Source organism: Pinus tabuliformis, chromosome 2_2, assembly GCF_031772625.1.
Source record: "Pinus tabuliformis cultivar Carrire ecotype Pingquan chromosome 2_2, CPIR1, whole genome shotgun sequence".
NCBI classification, from domain to species: domain Eukaryota; kingdom Viridiplantae; phylum Streptophyta; class Pinopsida; order Pinales; family Pinaceae; genus Pinus; species Pinus tabuliformis.
The window spans coordinates 1314579217-1314602256 of record NC_142300.1 but is presented as its reverse complement, the minus strand read 5'-3'; the positions used below and the strand labels follow the sequence as shown (position 1 = coordinate 1314602256).

The 23040-nt window shown below is 40.9% G+C and overlaps 1 protein-coding gene across 2 annotated transcripts in view; it reads left to right on the top strand.

Annotated features, from left to right (window-relative positions):
• OVA2 (tRNA synthetase class I (I, L, M and V) family protein) overlaps nucleotides 1-23040 on the top strand; it is a 391242-nt gene that overhangs the window by 218452 nt on the left and 149750 nt on the right. The gene's annotated exons all lie outside the window — the stretch shown is intronic.

Genomic DNA, 23040 nt, shown 5'->3' with positions numbered 1-23040 from the left:
AAAATCCAAGATCATTACACTATCTTATGGAGATCTTGAACGAGTGCACCCAGAGTTGTTTGTGCACAAGATGGAATGGATCAAAGGAGTGAAATCTATAAAGAGGAGACAAACTGATGGTATTATCATTAAAGTCACTACCAATAAATGGGTACCCCCCATTGTAGTAAGTACCAGAAAGGATCGCAGATCATAACTTTGTGTTGACTTTAGAAGTATCGTTGTTGTACCTAAATAAAAGTGTTTTCTTATGCCATTCATTGATATGATATTTACTCTTTCTTAGGTTGCTTTTCAGGCCATAATTTTATCAGTATTATTGAAAAGGATAACGTTAAGATTGTTTTTGTAATGGAAGATATCTTTGCATAGAAGGTTGTCCTTTGGATTCTTTCCTCCCATAACTGATTCTTCAGCTGCAACACAAAGTTCAAAACATCAAAAGGTAGCTGCCAGGTCCATAGGAACACAGAAATATAGGGGGGAATTAGTTCCAGGGGGAACAACTTTCCCATTGATGTCAAAGGGGGAGAATGATCGAACATTGGACAGATTAACCTGTTAGTTTTTGTAGCTCAGATAGGTGTTCTAGTTGCAGATGTGTTGGAAAATTGTAGTTGCGGTTGGTAGTTTCATCACCAAAATGAATGAATAATTAAATTGATTTCTAGCTATCTAGGTCGGCCCTAGCCTGACAGGTTGGTCCCACCTCTTGAAGGGGATTGACTAATGGTCAAATCCCACTTGTTTGGTCAACTATGTATTGGCAATTTGACTCACTCATTTGGGCATCACATACACAACAATTTGGATTTGTTTCACAAGGAGAATATGCTCACACTTGTGAAGGAGAAGAAGACTTGTTTGACCAATTGTTGATTTGGGGTAGCATCGGATGTGCTCTAGCCATGAAATTTGGTGGAGAGGTTGGGGCACATGAGATCTCCAATACCCAAAAAGGGTTTGGGCAAATTCTAAACAGTTAGAGAAATATTAAAATGATTAATATTTTTAATGGAGTCCCTAAGTCTAAACTTAGGGAAATTAAAATATTAATGTGAATTAATATAAAACCGTGTTAGAATGGTCCAAAAGACATGGATCAAGCCAGATCTAATCTTAGCGGTCAATTAGGGACTTAATCTCGGCCGTTGATTTCTCAACGAGAAAAGTAAAAGAGGAGTCTTGAGGGTCACTTGGAGAATACACCAGAGTGATCAGTCATTCTATTCTCTAGAGCGGGGTTTGCTAAGAGAGATAGAATTAGTGATCAGTTGCAGTGAGGGGCAGCGAGTATGAAGCAGAGAGGCAGGGACAGTGTGGAGAGACTAGTGCAGAAGTAGAGAGAGGCAGACGCAGAGCCAGAGGGAGCCACGCAGAGGAAGTAGAGATTGTGCAGAGCCAGAAGGGCCTGCATCATCGACGCAAAGGCTGCAGGAGTGACGCAGAGAGCCAAAGGGGCTGCACAGAGCCTCAGTAGGCTGATGTAGAGGGTTTTAGGCTGATACATAGGCTAGTAGGGCTAATGTTGAGCTTTAGATTGTGCTGGAGAGGGATTTCGTGGAGCAGGCTTTCCGAATACTTGTTTCTGAAGAGAGGTATTGCTGCCAGATTTTTTATCTTTGTCGGGTTAGCCAGTTTGGCACCTAGTGTACTCAGAAAATAACTGCTTAATAATAAAACCCTCAGATAGCTGCACTTGTTTTCCTGCATTGGGTTTTTTCGAGGACATTAGTCCAAAAATAATGGTGTCATTTGTGTGCTTGTTTCTGTTTCCTTCAGTTGATGATCTATAATGTGTTGAGCATGCACGTGTATTTATTTTCAGTGTTTACATGGTAAATAATTTGTTAATTAACAGAACAAGTAGTTAGGAATAAATTAGTAAAGTGCATGGAGGGTTTCTAATTGTTAGATTTAGAAATTTCAACATAGTGAGTTGACTTCTCTGTTTACTATATTGACTAGCATTGACTTGATCTTTCTGCTGTTGTTTGACCAAATTCTTGAGTGAGGATGGAGGCCAAATTATTCTGGAATTATTGACAATTTGTTCACTGAATTTATGAAGTTGTTTTGAGCATTGATTGAACTTTGACCGTAGGTCAAAGTCTGCGGTTTGAGCAAAGTTTGACTGTGGAGTTGCAGGCTGAATTTTGACCCTTTGACCAGCTGGCCAAAATTCGGCCCTTTGACTAGATATATACTTGTAAGCAGATCATCAATTCTCTCTCTTTTGACTTAGTTTGACTTGGCATTGAATGTGGTCAATGGTTGACCATTTATTGCAATATTCTGATGTACAATTTGGATGAATTGCTCTCTCTCTCATAAGGAAAGATTATCGGGTTTTCCCTCTTTTGGGATTTTGTTTGAAGAAAATTTTGGTGTCTCTTTCAATGTGATCTATTGCTCTATTGATCTTAATTGTTGAAATTTTCTTAAGTATAACTACTTGATGATTTGAATGCTCTATGAAGTTAAAATTGTATCATTGGAAGTAGTTATCTAGAAGAAATTTGTTCTAGTTTGCTTGTAACTAGAAAATCAACATGGTATCAGAGCTATGGTTGAAGAGATGTCTTGAAGGTGTAAGATCAAATGAAGAAAAAGAAGAATCCCTAATTTGAGATGCAAGAAGACCTAAAGAACACACAAGAAGATTAATTCTATTCTCTCAAGCGAAGGTGGACAAGAAGACAAGGAGGCCTAAATGAAGATAAGAAGATGCTGCTCCTTCCCTTTCTCAAATGACTAGAATAAGCCAAGTACAGTCCGAGTATTATGAGCACATGACCAATATCTATGATGAAGTCGGAGGTTCGAATCTCTATGGAAGTGTGCAAGGATCTGAAATGATGTTTGAGCCTTGTCTGTGAAAATATTTGAGCCCATTCAAAGGAGAAGGCCAAGCTTTTTGGGATAGTAAAGAAGGCCTAAATTTGTCCATAGTACAGACCTAAGTGAAGACTTTGACTGAGTTCTTTGTGGACAAGTTGTGGACACTTTGTGGAGGGCTGACTTGATATTGTTGAACTATCATCTTGCTATCATGTCAGTATGTATATGACTTTGATGTGAAATTTCCATGAATTACATTAACTGGATGTTATTCCCCTGGCTTATGTAGTTTATATATCTTTTGCTAATTATTAGTGTCAAATATTGAATAACTCATACTGCAATTCTTCACCAATATAAACGTTGCCGAAAATTAAATACTAGACCGTAGAAAATAATGCACACACGAAATAATTTTGATACCATTATTTTTGGACAATCGTCCTTGGAAACTCCTTGAAGGGAAAACCAATGGAACAGATGAGGGTTTTATTATTATTAGTCTTTAGCAATTTGAGGGTACAATGATTTGCTTGCCTCTCACTAGAAAAGCTCCAGAAAATGCTGATCTCCACTGTCAAAAATAAACTGGAGACTCAATGTCTCCTTTGCAATTCGATCTGGCCTCCTCTATCAAACTTGCACTCCTTTTGGCTACTTGGACTGTTGATTTGGGGTAGCATCGGATGTGCTCTAGCCATGAAATTTGGTGGAGAGGTTGGGGCACATGAGATCTCCAGTATCTAGAAAAGGTTTGGGCAGATTCTAAACAGATCAGGAGATATTAAAATAAATAATATTTTTAAAGGAGTCCCTAAGTCTAAACTTAGGGAAAATAAAATATTAATGTGTATTAATATGAATCTGTGTTAGAGTGGTCCAAAAGACATGGATCAAGATAGATCTAATCTTAGCCGTTGATTAGGGACTTAATCTTGGCCGTTGAATTGTCAACAGGAAAAGTATAAGAGAAGGCTTGAGGGTCACTTAGAGAACACATGAGATGATCAGTCATTCTATTCTCTAGAGCAGGGTTTGCTAAGAGGGATAGAATTAGTGATCGAGAGAGCAACTGAGGGGCATTGAGTACAAAGACACAGAGAACGCAGAAATTATGCCGAGAGAGCAGCACAACAGCCAAGGAGGCTGACGCAGAGCCAGCAAGGGTTCACGCAGGGCCATACAGAGGCAGCCAAGTGCTGCACAGAGCACTAGAGGGGCCAGCGCAACTGATGCAGAGGCTCCTAGAGCTGACGCAGGGCCTCCTGGGGTTGACACAGGCCTAGAAAGGCAGATGCAGGGCCAACGTGAGACAAAGAGGGGCTGACGCAGTCCACATTTCCTTAGCAGCGATGTTGAGGTTGCAGGAGTAGTTTTGTGCCGAGGAGTTGCTAGAAGGATTTTTCGGGGTTTCAGTGAGGAGATTTCTCTCAAACTGTGAGGTATAGCTGCTAAGGAAATTCTCTGTTGGGTAGGCCAGTTTCGGCACCTAGATTGTACACTGATATTGCTTAATAAGAAAACCCTTAGATAGCTGCACCGGTTTTCCCGCATTGGGTTTTTCCGGGGACATTGGTCCAAAAATAATGGTGTCGTGTGGTATGTTTGTTCTTGTTTCTTTTAGTTGTTGATCTGTAATATGTTGAGCATGCACTGATGTTTATTTTCAACATTTACTTTGTAAATAACTTGTTAAAGAAAAAATAACAAGTAGGTAGGAATAAATCAGAAAAAGTGCATGAAGGGTTTCTAACTAAGGAAAATTAGAAGCTTCAACATGGATTGCCTGCAAGAAATGCACACTGTCTACTTCCAAGAGGTTGGGTACCTCGAGGATCCTGCCCCTCATCACCTCTAGTCTGTATGACTACAGCTCGATGTCTCCCCACTTCTGATCAAGTGGCGTGTGAGCACTCATGGCACAGTCATCGTCTGTCTCCAATTCCTTCTCCGCGCTTGCTAGTGCAACCTTGGTCTCGGAAGCCTCTCCCTTGTTCGTCTTCCTCGGTCATTGGCTCACATGGTGACTCAGTTCCCCATAGTTGAAGCATTTGACCTTGGAGAGGTCTTCCGTTTCTCCTGCTTTCCCTCAGATGCTAGGGCAACATCCTCCTCTTCCTCCTTCTTGATTCTAATCCCCTTGCCTCTGCTTCCCGCCTTGCTTAGCCTTCTGATCTTTTCTTGGCGAAGAGCCACCCACATTTCCTCCCAATCTAGAAGGGTCGCCCTGCCCAATATGCTCTTGAGTCTTGAAAAACACCTCCTAGTCTTCTGAGACTGCGTTCAGGGCTGTTCTCACCATCAATTCTTGATCCGGCGTGGCTCCTGTGGAAGTCAGCTAATCCCGGATCTCCTTCAATCGACCGAGGAAGGGGTTGACTTGTTCTCCCTTCTGCATCTGGTATGACCGCATCATATGTTCTAGTAGCATTTTCTTCTACAAGGAAGTATGCTGATACAACTTCTTTAGGGCCTCCCACATCTCATTTGCCGTATTCTTCTCGGCAATGTGTGGTACTACATGGTCCTTGAGCCCATCAAGGATGATGCACTTGGCCCTCGCCATTGTCCTTGAGCTGGGACAACTGGGACCGCTATTGTCCTCAAGGCGAATTGCTTGAGACGGTTTCTGTCTAGAATGAATAAGATTGTGGCCTTCCAAACTATGAAGTTTGAGGCTCCGTCCAAACTGTCTTGGTCTCTTACCCCGTTCACTGCCATCTCGATGCTCCTCTACTTCCCTTCTGGAAGTTCTCGGTGTGACTCCCTTTGAGCCTCGATTTCCCTCCTGGAAACCCCTCTGCCAATGTCGAGATGCCCCCACTTCGATCCTTAGTGCAGCTGCACCACTGATCTAGATTTCTTGGCTAGAAATCCTCGGTAGCAACTCCCTCCTCCTTGGTCTTGCCCTGTTAGGTACTGTTCTAACTACAATAGCCCACTAGCTTCACTCTGAAACTTACCCACAACCTCCTAAGCCCCAACAAACTGAAGGTTAGAGCTTCTAGGCTCTGCGCAATACTGGCACCGGAAAAATTCGCACCTCCTGGCCACGGCCGTCAATCCTTCCTGACTGAGAAGGATGACCGGGCACTGCGTAGGTCGAGTTTGCTCCCCTCTACCACTGCGCTAATCCTCTTCTCGGCTCAAACTTGATGACATAGGCACTACGTCACCCCTTCGTTGCTGCTTCTCTGCTAGGAACAACTTCTGTTACTCGGGACAACTGTTTTTTGCTGTTGTTGCTCTACTCGGCTGATGTCCTCAGTTCTCCTGTGATTTGCAACCACGCTTTGATTCCATGTTGGAATTTCCAATTCTAACTGTTAGAAACCCTTCATGTACTTTTCTGATTTATTTTTGCCTACTTGTTTCGATTAATTAACAAGTTATTTACCATGTAAATATTGAAAATAAATACAAGTACATGCTCAACACATTACAGATCATGAGTTGAAGGAAACAAAACAAGCACACAAGTGACACCGTTGTTTTTGGAGCAATATCCCCGGAAAAACCCAATGCGAGAAAACTAGTGCAACTATCTGAGGGTTTTATTATTATGCAGTTTCTGAATACAATCTGGGTGTGAAAACTGGCTCACCCAACAGAGAATAATCTCGGTAGTAGTACCTCTCTACTTGGAAGCAGATATTCCGGCTAAAACCCCGGATAAACACTCCGACAACGACCAACTCCAATCTGCCCCACGAATACCCCAACTTCAGCTTCTAGGACTGCGTTAGCCCTTTCTGGCCCAGCTTCTACCTAGCGTCACCCTAGCTCGCCCTGTGTCAACCTCTGGAGGCACTGGTCAGCCCTCAGAGCCTCTGCATCACCCACGCTGTTTCTCTGAGGCATTGCGCAACTCCTGGCTGCCTCTGCATGGGCCCTAGCTGGCTCTACGTGGCCTCTGGCTGGCTGTGTGTCCCTCTCTCTTGATTTCTACGTTGATTCTCCCGGTACCCTCTCTGCCTCTGTGCTTCTGTATTCACTACCCCTTAGCTACAACTCTGATCACTCTTTCGACGTCCTCAACAAACCTTGCCCCAGAAAATCAAAATCTTGATCAACTCGGTGCGTTCTCCAAGTGACCCTCAAGCCTCCTCTTATACTTTTCTCATTGACAATTCAACGATCGAGATTAAGTCCCTAATCAACAACTAAGATTAACTCTGGCTTGATCCATGACTTTGGGACCCTTCTAACACAGTTTTATTTTCCCTAAATTTAGACTTAGGGACTCCATTAAAAATATTATTTATTTTAATATCTTCCAAACTGTTTAGAATATGCCCAAACCATTTCTTGGTATTGGAGATCTCATGTGCTTTAGCCTCTCCACCAATTTTCGTGGCTAGAGCACATCCGATGCTACCCCAAATCAACATTCTTAATATTTGTCTTCAAAAGATTTACATCAAGTTTTCAATTCCAACTGAAGGAGATTCCAACCCTCTGATTTATAGGCTCCAACCTGTAGGACACTCCAATGCCCTATTTACCAATTGGAGCTGGGAGGACACTCCAACGCTGTAGTTTACAGGCTCCAACCTGACAGATGCCCCAACAACTTCTTTACAAACTACAACTAGAAGGAATCAGGACACTCCAATGCCTCGTGTTGTTGTGAAAATTCCTACAGTCTGAAGAAACCCATACTGCAACAAATCTGAATCTACTTCACCTACTTGATTTTTAAATTACATTCATCAAGTTATTCTTCTGAATACTGAAGAAAATTACTTTTGCAGCATACACTAATTAAAAATTTGATCTCATGAAACAAAAAACAGAGCAAAGAACAAGATACATAGGACTTGTTAGTGTCAGTCTTTCCAGCCTTCCTCCAGTGATCAAACGTGCTCTTACAAAGTGATTTTGAAGTGTCAAGGTCAAATTTTGTCATTTCAGTGAGTCTTCAAGCAAAATTTGGTCACTAGGCATTAGGTCTAGGGTTTGCTCTCACTCTTTTCAAAGTTGCCCAAATGCCAATCTATGTCACTATTCAGCTGAGTCTATCATCATTCATAGGGTTGTCATTATCATCTCAGTGTCTAATGAGTCTTTTTACACCTTGTCCATGCTTTAGTTGCGCCTAGGTAAGGTCATTTTCCTCTCCTAGGGTTTTGAAGCCAATTTCTCTTGGACGGTCAAATCATCGGCAAAACTTGTATCCTGATGTTCATACACCTTCTCCTATCCTTAAGTACCTTACCAAATGCTTCCCATCACTGAGATTCCCCAAATTCCTCATTTTCGCACAAACCCTAGTTTCTAGCTACAACCTGGCAATTTTCTAGGTTGGGCCTGTGTTTTTTCCTTTTGGACCCCTTCCTCTCACTCAATCTCTGAGATTCCACTTTCCCCTACTTCCTAACATCCCTCCCTACTCCCCAAAATTTCCTCAAGAATTTAGAAGCCCCCTATCCCCTTCATTTCGACAAAATTCCTTGTTTCACACATCGGGATAAGTTTCACTCAAAAGATGTTTCAGAGCAATCAAAGATGAATTTTGGAAAACTTAGAGAGGTTTTTGTCCACAACATGCCAAAGAAGAAAAACCTCCTTCACTTTTTACACAGGTGTCATGGTTTTAGATAAATGTCAAAAATACAATCGCCAGATCCAAGGAGGTTGAGCAAAGCACTAAAACGGAGAAAAATGCCCGATCCACTCCAAATTTTGGCCAAAGCCTCTTTGACTGAGCATGGTACTTGATTGGGGACTCCCAGCCCAAATTTCAAGAAATTTGGAGAAAATTTTGTCAATTGTGATTTTTTTGTGCCAAACACAGGTTTTCTTCACCAACGCGAAGCGCGCCGCGCGCGACCCTTAATATGGGCAACTCCATTTCAGGAAAACTCAACATTTTTGGATTTGTCATGCAAAAATACACTTGCTCAGCAATTGCCAAGAAATTTCACCAAGTTTTGGGCCTCCAGAAAGTCAAAAAACAAGCAAAAAATGACTTTCTGCCACCTTTTTGACACATAGGAAGCAGTCTTGGGAGATTGCAATTTTGGAGGGGCAAATGGCCACCAAATTCAGAAATTCCACTTGGGTTGGAAAGTAGACATCCAGACCTTTCCAACAAGCCCACTTTTGCCTCATTTGGACACCTGGAAGTGCCTCAAAAGCAGCTCCAAAGGCGCACGACGCGTTCAGAATCAGAGCGCGACGTGTTGGACAGTTTTCACAGAAATTCACCTACAGCTCAACAAAACGCAGTTTTGACTGGATTTGACTTTTTGGAGTAGATTTTGATCTTCCTTGTTGTAAATGATGTAATTTTATGATATTTTGACACTTATTTATCTCTTCTAGAAGATTCATTCATGAGATAGGCAAAAATTTAATGAATGAATTGGTTTCCTAGCTTATAGAGGCAAGTTGTTTTGACTGCCTAGTTTTCAGTGTTCAGTTTAGAATTGGTTGAAACAGCTCCTAGGATAGTGAGCTCGACCCCTAGAGGCAAGGAAAGATGTTAGATTGCCTATATTATGTACTTTCTTGGTCATTTTCATGGTTGGACTCTTGAGGGAGAAAGCTTCTATTGTATTACTCATTGTATCTCTGCAATTTTGGCAAAGGAAGAAAGACCAGGGTTTTGCAGTCCTTTTTGGGATTCTTGTTGTTACATGTATTGATGGTGTGTTTCTCTTTGTACTTGTAAGTTTGTTATGTGAATCATCTTCTTACTTTTCCTTCTGCAAATTAAGCAAATGAAGTGTTAAAGTAGAATTCATGATTGCCATGCTCTGCTTTTAAGTTTGCTTAATATCAATGTTTTCATCTGTTTAAGGAGAACTCAAGGTGTTTACTTGCTCTCCTTAGCTCCTCACCAGTCATTCTTGCCCATCTGACTCTTTCAAAGGCATCAATACTGTCTCCTACCTTGCCCCAAAGAACCCCTTGCAAAAACTGTGTCCAATCCCCGCAACCAAAATTGCCTTTCCCCGATTTTCCACCAAAATCCTAAAAATCTCAGATCAAACCTTTTATCAGTTTACTAGCCTAAAATCAGTGTTCTTTATTGGTTATCTCCGCCCTTTGAAAATCTTTGCCGAGATATACCGGAGAGAGCCCTCTCCTGCTCCGTAGGGCTAGCTACGAGGCTAAGTGGTTTGATGTTGCCTTGGAGTTTTCCTTTCTCGGCCTGAGGTGAAATTTCAAGCGCTAATAGGACTCACTTATTTTTGGACACAATAGTCCTTGGAAAAACCTAATGCGCGTAAACCGGTGCAACAACTCTGCGGGTTATATTATTATGCAAGAGAAATATCTGAATACAAATCTAGGATGCTCATCTAGTAATCTTTTACAGAGAAAATACTGGCGGAAAATCTCAGTGAGTTTTACCTCACTTGACCCGGTAGAATTCCGGCTAATCTGACACAAGACTGGCTAACCCCGACGATTTCTGCATCACCTCTTTTGCCATCTACGTCAACTTTCTCGGCTGTTTTGGCAGTCCCCGATAGTTCCTGGCAGTTCCGGCTTCTGCGTGACATGCAACTTTTTTGCTCTGCTAGCTCTCTCCGCCTCTCTGTCTGTATTCTCCGGATTGTCCTTCTCCTAGATTCTCACTCCCCCTTTGTTGCAGAATGATCACTTAGTTCGAATTTGTCAACTTCCTAGCCCCAGAAAAATCGAATTGACTGATCACTTGGTGTATCTCCAACTGACCCTCAAGCCTCCTCTTATACTTTTCATGTTGATGAATCAATGGTCGAGATTAAATCCCTAATCAATGACTAAGATTAAAATAGACTTGAACCTCATCACTTAGAAGTTTCTCACCCATATTCTTATTAATACCCATTAATTTTTTTCTTTTCCTAAGTTTAGACTTAGGAACCCATTAAAAATATTAATTATTTTAATAACTCCTCATCTAGGTGGAATTTCTCCAAATGATTACTTGGTTTTGGAGATCTCATGTGTTCTAGCCCCTCCACAAAATTTTGGAGCTAGAGCACATTTGATTCTACCCAAAATCAACACTCCCTCTTAGTGAGGAATGTGCTCTAGCAATACTTCTGAACCAGTGTTCCTTGGGAGTGTGAGCGAAAGCGGGGAGTAGGAGTGAAAACCGGTGCGGGTGTGACATTTTCAGAAGCTCCCAGTTTGGGAGCGAATCCCGAAGCGTTTTTTATATAATATATATAATTTTTATATTTTTATATTTTGATACATATATGTCAACAAAAACATGTAGAATGATGAATTAGATATAAAAAACATAAAAAAACATAGATTGAACCATATAACAACAGTCATCTAGAAGTTATAATCTTCATCAACCACGTCCACAAGTTAGTAACATAGTAACATACAACATATTGAGTCTCATGATTCATCAATCTTAAAGTTTCAAGCTTTCAAAATTCAATATATAACATTTATCATCATTGATCACCAAAGTTGTACTTGTAAGCTAAGTGTAACCATTACAACAAATAATATCTAACATGAAATGAAATGTTATAAAATGAAATGAAAGAAATTTCAACTTTCATGAAGCATCATATTCATAATTCATTACTAATGAGTTATAATTGCCAACTTCAAACTTAAATGAGTTATAATTGCCACCACGAGAAATGTCTAATTTTTTAGTCTTGTTGGAAAATCAGGATCTTTGTCATTAATATCACCCTCTAAGCATTAATATCCAGAGGTATCTTTGTCATTACCTTTGTATCTGTATATTGATCTTTGTCATTAATATCACCCTCTAAGCATTAACATAAGATAGAAAAAGCATAGCATATCAAGTCAAGATTTTGTTTGAGTGATGCATACAGTTTTAGGAGGGTCATGATAAAGGAGTTCGACAACCAATGTCACTAACATCAAGGTACATAGAGGGATTGGTGCTCTTGATTAAATACGAGTTCCATACCCTAATACATGACAAAATTCAATGGAAACATTGCAATCCTGAAATCCTAAAAAACTGCTAAGTCTTCTAGATTTTGAATGAAATGTAAAATTCTATTTTCTCCATATGAAATCCAATGAGGTCGGAACCACTCTCAAACATCCTGAGTCATTTCATGGTAATGTTAAAAATTTCAGTAAAAGTATGAAAATGAAGATTAAGGAGAATGTCACTTTTACTTTAATAATTTAACATTACCATGAATCACATATCAATACTAGGGCCATAGGCTTGGTCATTACGCTGTCCCACTCAAAACTTATTTGTTTCTTTGAAAAAAAAGGCATTTGGAACATCACTGCAATTTTTTTTTTCCAAGAAAGGCTAAACGCTCTCAAAAAGGCAGGGAGCGCGCTCCCGACCCGCTCTCGAGTCGCTCCTGCCCAGAGCATGGATTGTGAGTGGGATTGGGGGGGGGGGGTGCGCTCCCTCTCAACACTGTTCTCAACAAAAGTATCATATTCATCCATTGCATCAGTCCTCTGTGCTGTTGATGCTTCGCCTGATGCCCTTCATCCACTGCGCTGCTGCAACCTTTACTGCTACCCATGACACTGCCACTGTCACTGCTACATCTGTACTATAGCTCCCTCTCAAAAATGTTGCATCATGTTGCCCATAGCACCGCCACTGCTAACTGCTGCACTGCAACTCAGTTGATGGGATGTAAGCAACTGAAACTTCACCCAAAAACTGACATGCTGGTCAGTATGGATGCCTCGTGATGCTGAAGCTACCTCTATTGTTGATTTGTGCTGACCCTTTGCTACTACTGCGCTGCTGCAATCTGCTTTGTGCCTCTCGCACTGCTGCAATTTCCACTGCGTTGTTCAGACTTTGGCACTCTAGCTCTGCCACTATTTCTCCATCACACCTCGCACCAACTGACACCTGTCATTTTTCTATTGTCGTTAAGGGCTCCCGTAGCCGTATGTGATCCAAGAGTTTGGGCACCTCAAGGATCCTGCCTCATTTCATGTAGTCCTCTCAACTACAACTCCATTTCACCCCACCTCTTCTCCATAGGCGTATGAGCACTCATGGCACAATCATCATCCTCGCCTTCCTTGTCAGCTTTTGCTGGAGCAACCTTCGAGTGGCGAAATGTTCTAGTTCCACACACTTGAAGCATCTGACCTTGGATATATCCTTTTTCTTCCTTTTCTGCTGCCCCTGCTGTCCTGATGATGCGAGTGCTGCATCATCCTCCTCCTCCTTCTTGACTCTGGCTCCTTTGCCGCTAATCGCTGCCTTGGTCAGCCTCTTGATTTCTTCCTGTCGAAGAGTTGCCCACATCTCCTCCCAACTGGGGAGAGAAGCTCTACCCAAGATACTCTGGACAAATGTCTCCCAGTCTTCGGTGACTGCATTCAGGGTAGTCCTAACTATGAATTCAGGATTTGGTGTAGATCCTACAGAAGTCAGATGGTCTCGAATCCCTTGCAACTTGAGAAGGAAGGGATCGATCTCTTCTCCCCTCTACATCTGGTACCGTCTCAACTGATTTTCCAATAGCATCTTCCGTTGAACGGAAGTCCCCTCGTACAAGGTGGTCAAAGCCTCCCACATCTCCCTTGCTGTTTCTTTCTCAGCAATGTGTGGAACCACATGATCCTTGACCCCGTCTAGAATCATGCACTTGGCCTTTGCCTGGGCCTCCTTGTACTTCTTCAGCGGTTCAACATCGACTGGAACAACTACCTTCAAGGCGTAGTCCTTGATGCGATTTTTGTCTAGGAGTGCTAGGATCTTGGCCTTCCAGATGACAAAATTGGATGCTCCATCCAATCTGTCCTGATCCCTCAGTCCATTGACTGCCATCTCTACTCAAAACAAAGATAGGACTGATTCGCTTCTCCCTCTCCTGCTGCTAATGCAGCAAGACTCAGATCTGGATTTCTTTGGCACTAGAAATCCTCTAAGGAACAAGCTCCTCGAGACTCCCTCTGAGTCTTGATTTCCTTCACAGAAATCCTCCCGCCAAATGTCGAATCACTCCTCTCCAATCCTTTTTTGCTGTTGCGACCCGGATCTAGATTTCTTTGGCTAGAAATCTATCAAGGCAGTGACTCCCTCTACCTCGACTTTGTCTCCCCAGACACTGTTCAACACCAACAACAAAAACGTCCCGCCAACTCCTCAGATCGACTTTGCTCTGTTCCTCCAGCCCCGCAATTCACTGATTCGAGCCTCTCAGGCTCTGCGCTGGCCCAGAGAGTTGACGCATTCACTGCGTGAGCTCCTATTGGGTTCTGTGTCACCCTTTCCAGGCTCGAAATGCTGACACAGGTACTGCGTGAGCCTTTGCGTCACTTTTCTGTCTCGGCGTCACACCTTCAACCGCTCCTTTGCCTGTGAAATGACGTTGTCACACGGGACATCTGCTTCTTTGTAGCAAATTCTCTGGATCTCTCGGCTGGAGTCTTCAGTCTCCTATGATCTGCAACCTCGCTCTGATACCATGTGAAAATTCCTACACTCTGAAGCAACCCCTACGGCAACAAATCTGAATCTACTTCACCTACTTGATTTTTAAATTACATTCATCAAGTTATTCTTCTGAATACTGAAGCAAATTACTTCTGTGTTGGAAATACTGAGAGGGGGGGGGTGAATTAGTATTTCTTTTCAATTGTTATTTTTCCAGTCAAAAAATTTATATTTAGAACACAAAATGAACAACAGGAATAAATGCTCTTATTAATATAATCTTTACAATAAAACAGATACAATATATATAAGGTTCCAATCTGTTTTCAAGCACCAACTTGAAATTTTTGTGAGGCTCCAACCTTCAGGGCACCAACCCTATTTTGTCAAGCCACCAACCTTGGATTTAGGAGCACCAACTCCAAGGACACCAATCCTTCCAATTCCGAGGCACCAACCTTGGATTTAGGAGCACCAACACCAAGGACTCCAATCCTTCTACTTCTGAGGCACCAATCCCAAGGGCTCCAACCCAATTCTATCAGTTTACAACTTCACTGTAGTCTCCATGCTACAACATCAATGACAACCAATCTTCATATGAAGGAGTCTTTATAGCTCTTCATACTATCCACACAGAGTTTGCAAAAGGTTATCTCCTGATGATATCAAATAGCCATCATGATCTCCAATAATGTCTCCACACAACTTCAGTGTGTCTACAATTAACTGCACTAAGCTCTGCAAAAGAATCAACTCTCAGTTTCATGCCTCCGTTCTCACTGTCATTGTAAATGCTTCAGGCCTGACTGCTTCTCACTGTATCTCTATGCTTCTTCTTAAGTTACTGAGTTATATTCCACTGCACAACATTCTCCTTTCTATAGTCTTTTTGATGAGCCATCTTCTCCTTGTGTTCTTGTAAAAGTTTCTGCAAGTTATCTCCACTCGCTGATTTTTATATCCAATCTGTGACTGTCTTTTAAATTCTTTTTGCTGATTGGCATCTTTTTGCAATGCTTCAGTTTTGTTAGATGTTGCCAAATGCTCTTGCTTCATACTTCATTCCCAGATGTATCTGTTTATTTGAAGGTTGCCTTTATTTGTGTCCATAATTTACCTGTTCTCACATTCAATCCCTAAGTTGAGACATAAACTTCTGTAATAACAGCAACATGGTTATTTTCCCTATTTCTCTAGTATTAGATGACATTCTCTGTTGTTCCAATTTCTCCTTAGTGATCAAGTGGAAAACATCTTCAACACCAGTCCAAAGAATAGTTAAGAGATCAAGTTCTTCAATGGAGTGTTCTTGAGAAATGATCTTTATCAATGAATGATTGTTAATATAGCTCAACAAGGATTTCACAAGGACCCTTTCACTAATAGCTTCTGCAACAATGATCAAGAATCACAGGCTCCCCCTACTTGTATGCATCATCTCTTTTGGCAGAATCTTCCTATCAAATGCTTAGATTGTCGAAGATCAGGTCAACAACATGTGTTGTTGGCTGGAGAGTTCAAGGGACTTTTGGATTGTATTTGCTTCCTTCTCCATACTTGTGTAACTTTCTTCTTTTGCATGGTTCTAGTTTGTGTAAGAACCCAAGTTATGTTACAATCACGTGCCATATGACCAATGTTATGACACTTGAAGCATTCTATGTTGTTCATGAATAAGAATTCATGATTTCTTATAACAAAATTCTTTCTCGGAGATAGTTGGGGACCATAATATCTATCTTTATGATATGCCCTACAATCTTTTACCATGTGTCCAAAGTTTGTACAAGAATAACAATAGCCAAGAAATAAAGTTTGGTACATGGGAGATGGAGATTTCCTTGATGTACTTCTGAAGTATTTCTGTCTTGAGATCCTTTGATGATAACCATTGCTTCTCGCATCTTTGACATCATCTACCTTTCTTCTTGGAGCGGGATTTCTTCCATTGTTGTCTTGACTCTTCTCCTTGCCTTTGCTGGAACTGAGAGCATCAACATTTCTTTCTGGCTTCCTCACATCCAATTTGCTTGAAACATTACCATTCTTGTTTGAGGATTCACTTGCATACCCAAGACCTGATTTATCAAATGGACATCTTTGATGGCTGAGCATGTCATCCAAGGCTTGAGAGCTCTTCAAGGTTTTGTCCATCCCTTCAACCTTTTTCCTGAGGGAGACAATCTCTTCTTCCAATATTTCGCAATCATTATTTTTCTTAGCAAGTTGTTTCTCAGTTTCTTCCTTGATATGAGTGGCTTCATTTGCTTCTATTTTAAGGGAGATGACATCTGACTTCATTTTGAAGATTTCTTCATTTTCCTTTGCTAGAATGGTCTCCATTTCTTCCTTTATCCTTGTAGCTTTACATGTTTCAACCTTAAGAAGTTTGATGCTAGATTTTAATTTGAAATTTCTTAAGCCTTTGCTTTTAGTTGACATATCATGGTGTTTCTCTCCTTTTTTGCTTCATCAACCTGTTCTTCTATGATTGCCAATGCTTCCATTGTCTTCTCAGCTCCTTGTGCTAACTTTCTTGCTGCTTGTAGTTGAGATTTGAGAGAGGTGACCTCTACCTTGTCCTGACCAATCTCTTCTTCAAGTTTGTTCAAACTCTTGTGACTGTGTTCAAGTTGACTTGACAAGGTATCTTCCCGTTTCTTTGCTTTATCCAATTGATTTGTCATGGATATGACTTCTTCATGCTGCTTTCTTTTGCTTTGATGAAATTCCTTCTTAAGCTTGGCAAACTCTTCATCCCTTTCTTGTACTTGAAGCTTGACAAGGTCAACTGTCTTCCTTGTTTGGTCTTGGTCACCAGCTAGTGCTTTCTTCTTAAGTTCCTCGTTTTCCTCTTTCAAATTGATAATCTCTTCCATGGCAGCCATAAGTTGAGTGAGGAGATCTTCTACAATTTTTTTTCATTCTCTTCATCTTCTAGATCTTCTTTAGCCTTGATATCATCATTCTCATTTTCAGCTTCTGTGATGGGTTCTGGATTTCCTTCTTGATTTCCATCATCTTCTTGACTGATGGTCATGGTCAATGCTCCTTTTGAGTGAAGGTCATGAAGTTTGTCCCATATAACCTTTATTGACGAACATTTTCCTAAATTGTTCTTGATAGAATCAGGTAGCCCATTCAAGATTGCCTTCATTGTTTTTGCATTGTACTCCTTGGATTCTCCATGCATCATGCTATCAACAATCACTGATTTCCAGATTTCAATGCCTTGAGTCTTTAAGAAATTTCTCATTCTTGCTTCCCATATATTAAAGTTTCCATTGAACCATGGAGCCTTCTCAAATTGATTGTTTTCTATTTCAGTGGTAGAGGGAGACACATCTTTAGGAGGATTGGAGACTTTCTTCCTTGGCTTCACCATTTGTGTTCTAAAGATTAACGTTCAAGCTATTAGGCTTTGAGTGAAGGTATTGACTCTGATACCAATTATTGGAAATACTAAGAGGGGGGGGGGGTGAATCAGTGTTTCTTTTCAATTGTTATTTTTTCCAGTCAAAACATTTATATTTAGAACACAGAATGAACAACAGGAATAAATGCTCTTATTAATATAATATTTACAATAAAATAGATACAATATATATAAGGTTCCAATTTGTTGCCAAGCACCAATTTGGACTTTTTGTGAGGCTTCAACCTTCAGGGCACCAACCCTGTTTTGTCAAGGCACTAACCTTGGATTTAGGAGCACCAACTCCAAGGACACCAATCCTTCTAATTCTGAGGCATCAACCTTGGATTTAGGAGCACCAACTCCAAGGACTCCAATCCTTCTACTTCTGAGGCACCAACCCCAAGGGCTCCAACCCAATTCTGTCAGTTTACAGCTTCATTGTAGTCTGCATGCTACAACATCAATGACAACTAGTCTTCATATGAAGGAGTCTTTACAACTCTTCATACTGTCCACACAGAGTCTGCAAAAAGTTATCTCATGATGATATCAAATAGCCATCATGATCTCCAATAATGTCTCCGCACAACTTCAGTGTGTCTACAATTAACTGCATTAAGCTCTGCACAAGAATCAACTCTCGGTTTCAGGCCTCTGTTCTCACTGTCACTGTAAATGCTTCAGGCGTGACTGCTTCTCACTGTTCTAGCTATCTTACTTCCCAGAAAACAAATTTACATACGCATCAATGCTGGTGCTGGTTACTGTTCCCTTCAAGCTATGTTAGATGAAACTTTATTTATCCCTTCACAGAATCGTTCTTTAGGTTGCGTTATATACCTGATTAACCCAACACTGGTCTGAGCTTTTCAAAGGTGAATCCAATCAACAGAGTTGCTCGTCGTTCGGCTTGCTCCTATCCTGCTGGACCTAGCTCTTCTTCCTTTCTTCCAATTCGCCAACTTATTTTTTTTAACCTTCCTTGTTCTCTATTATATAAGCCTGATACACCTGACCTTTGGCTTCATCCTTGCTCGCTTGGGCTTCGGCTTCCTCAATGCTCGCTCGACCTTCTGGCTTCCCTCCTTTTGTTGCTTTAGCTTCCTCTGCACTCGTTTGACCATCTACGCTCGCTTGATACTTCGTCTTCTTTATCCATGGCTTCCTCTGTCTATTTGAGTGTTCCAATACTCATAGGACACGTTAATTTGGAAGAGAGGCCGAATTAGAATAGTGTTGCATATTAAAAAATTTCAGAGAGGCTCTTTTTTTTCTTTAATAGTATTCATACAATAGACTTCATTATTTATGGAGGATTTCATAGGAGAGGCTGTACCAACAGGGAGGTCCCACATGCCACGTCACTATCTCAATCGCAATCGCAAGTTCTGGAGGTTCTTTACAAGTCGTGCCCAAAACATAGCCAATGGCTGATTGCCCCTACTGGATTGCGATATTATATTAACTCCACAACTCTGTCGCAATCGGCAGATTTGCACATAACATAACCGATTTCCCTTCTGCCAACAGAGCGTATGCGATATGATATTAAGCAGTAGTTAATATACCCATCGGGTCCGTATGTATATATCGCAATCACAGTTTATACTGTGTCATCCCTTTATGACTTGCAATACATACCTTCTGACACAACGGATGAGATATAACATTAGGGCATGTTATAATAGTGGTGCAGTCGGGTCCGTGTTATTATCGCAGGAGGTTGGTGTTATGTCTACAACAAGATATTGGTTAATTTCTAACCAATCGGAAGTGTTGAGCCGCACTCTATTCGTGGCTTACTTTTCAAGGAGGATCCCACTTTTCAACTCCTACCTTCGGTCCCACATTGACTTTTCGCTTTTTAATCAGCGCCTCGTTCCGCACCGTCGCTTTCTTCTGTATTAGATCCGACAATCAACACTCGGTTCGATCAACACAATCCATCGAAAGCTTGCTAAGCCGTAGATCTTTTCTCTCCAGATCTGATGGTCCCGACTTAACCCAATCAACCCAAAAACTGTCCATTGATCCTTTGCCGTCGATCAGCCCGCGCTAGATCCAATGGCCTACATGCATTTTGGGTGAGCCACTTGCAAGGGAAATATCCACCCGAAAAAGGTGGTTTTCTCTCTCCAGCCAAGTGCTACGTGTCGCTCGGTTAATTGAATCGGGGGAGCTCCTCTAAATACCACTTACTGCCTAGCGTCCACCCAATAACCACTGCCATTATTACAAACCTGCTTTTTGGAATATAACCATGTGCATTAATCAATCACTTAAATAAAGCGCTTAATCGTTTAACCACGAGATTAACACTTAACACAAGATAATCATGATTTGTGAATAAAAGCATTAAGCGCTGAGATTTATGTTTTTCAGTGGGAATACAAATAAATTGTCAGGCCAGGCAGTAACTCCATTAGGCAGATAACTGATTCGTGTTTTCATTCAATCAAGTAGGTCTGTTATATACATGAGGGAGAGACTGTTCAGTTCATCTCCCCATGACTGTTCACATTTCTCATTTATTTATTTACATATATTTACCCAATCACAAGGATTAGGTGTCAACATTCCCCCCCTTAATCTGAAGGGATGTTGGTGAGTCCAAGCATCGTTCTGAATCGTTCAAGCTTTTCTCTTCCAAGCGCTTTGGTGAAGATGTCTGCAATTTGCTCATTTGTGGAACAATGACGGAGATGGATTGTTTTGGCCTCAACATGATGTCGAATCAGATGATATTTAGTATTGATGTGCTTTGTTCGATCATGGAACTTTGGGTTCTTGGCCAACTTTATTGCAGAGGTGTTGTCAATCATGAGTGGAGTTGATTGTACTTGTTTTACCTGCAAATCTTCAAGAATTTTCCTGAGCCACACAATTACTTTTGTTGCTTCAGCCGCTGCCACGTATTCTGCTTCTGTTGTGGAATCTGCTAGAACTGATTGTTTGCGTGATCTCCAGGAGACATCTCTTGATCCAAGACTCATAGCATATCCTGAAGTAGATACCCCAGTTTCTTTGTCTCCATCGAAGTCTGAATCAGAGTATCCGATCAAGCTGAAGTCATCCACCTGTGTGTACTTGATTCCAAAGTCTTGAGTTCCCTTCAAGTACTTTAGAATTCTTTTTGCAGCAGACCAATGTCCCTCACAAGGCTTTTGCATAACTTGGAGAGAATTCCAACAACAAATGAAATGTCTGGTCTGGTAGTAGTTAGGTAGTTGAGACTTCCTACAAGCTGTCTGTACTTTGTTGCATCCTCAAATTCCTTTCCTTCAATAGATGTGAGCTTTAAGTTTTGTTCCATTGGAGTAGTAAGAGGATTGCACTCTGTCATGCCAAACCTGTTCAACAAATGTGCAACGTATTTCTTTTGAGCAAGAAATATGGACTTTGGATGTTGGGTTACTTCAATGCCAAGATAGTAATGATTCATGAACATAGCCCAAATCAGTCATTTCAAAACTTTTCCCCAATTCCTTCTTTATGGATGCAATGTAGCTTTCATTGTTCCCTGTCATTAAAAGATCATCTACATATACCACAAGATATACAACTGTTTTGCCAACTTTCTTGACAAATAAAGTTACATCATCAAGATCAAAATGATTGAAATTGAGTTTCAGAAGATGCTCAGTTAGTTTTTCATACCAGGCTCGCGGTGCTTGTTTGAGGCCATACAAGGACTTCACAAGTTTGCATACTTTATGTTCATGTCCTTTCACAGCAAATCCTTTAGGCTGGGACATAAAAACATTTTCTTTTAGATCTCCATTCAAGAAAGTAGTTTTTACATCCATTTGATGGACTTTCCAACCGTTCTGAGCTGCTAGTGCAAAGAGTGTCCAGATGGTAGCCCATTTTGCTGTGGGGGCAAAAGTATCCTCATAATCGACCCCTTCCTTCTGTGCAAAACCTTTTGCCACAAGCCTAGCTTTGTGCTTGTCAAGTGAGCCATCAACTTTATACTTGTTCTTGTAGACCCACTTGCAGCCAATTGGTTTGGTTCCTAATGGAGGATCAACCAGCTTCCAAGTGCCGTTCTTTATGAGGGCATCATACTCCTTTTGCATCGCTTCTTTCCATTCATCATGAGAAGCAGCTTCTTTGAAGGAAGTTGGTTCAAAATCTGTAGACAAGTTCAATTCACAATCATAAGAAACATCCATATCAATAGGTGAATTAGAGTCATCTACATCACCTCCATTTTGCCGGTTTGAATTTCTGGTTCCTGTCTTTCCAAGTTCATCAGGATGAATACTTTCAAGTGTCTTTGTCAGCCACTTTGGGGGACCTTTCTGAGATGGTCCAGGTTGCTTTGTTGATTGAGTTGGGACTGAATCAAGATTGAGTCTCCCAATTCTATCAATTACATCACTTAAAGCATCATCCGTTGTTGGAGTTTCATGTGGGGGAGAGTGTTCTTCAGAAGAAGATTCCACATGTTGATCTACTATAGGAATCCCCCCTTCAAGATGTGGAATCTGATTATTAAATTCTTGAAATGATTTTGCTTTTGCGAATCTATCCAAGCGATCAAGTAGCCGCTCAACAACATTGTCAGTTTTGGATGATTCAAGAAAAATTACATCTCGAGATACAACAAACTTTTTATTTACTTCATCATAGAGGCAGTATGCTTTGGAGGTGTTTGAGTACCCCAGGAAGATACACTTACGACTTCTAGCACCAAGTTTGTTTCTATGTACCTTTGGTATCAAGGCATAATAGGTGGAACCAAAGACCCTGAGATGCTTTACCGAAGGAACATGTCCATACCACATTTCATAAGGAGTTTTGTTTCTTATAGCATTAGATGGACTTCTATTCTTTATATATGCAGCACATAGAACAACATCAGCCCAAAACATTAACTTTACATTTTTGAAGAAAAGCATGGATCGTACCATATTTGAGATTGTTCTATTCATTCTTTCAGCTACACCATTCTGTTGGGGATTATAAGGCACAGTTGTTTGATGTTTGATCCAATGTTGGCGAAGATAGTTTTCAAATTCATTTGATGTGTATTCTTTTCCATTATCAGTGCGAGTAGACCCAATATGAGATTGTGCATCATTTTCAATCCATTTATGAAAATTCTTGAATGTTTGAAAAACATCAGATTTGTTCTTCAATAAATAAACCCAACACATTCTGGTGTAGTCATCAATAAATGTCATGATATATTTATTTCCATTTGCAGAAGGAACAGGCATCGGACCACATAAATCTGAATGAATGAGTTCAAGTTTCCTATGTGCTCTTGAATGTGAATCATGAAAAGACTGTTTGCTATGCTTTCCTAGAATGCAAGCATCACATTGCTTAAGTTTCCTAGGAATTGTAGGCAAACAAGCAACACCATTTTTCTTCAACAAGAAGAGATTGTCGT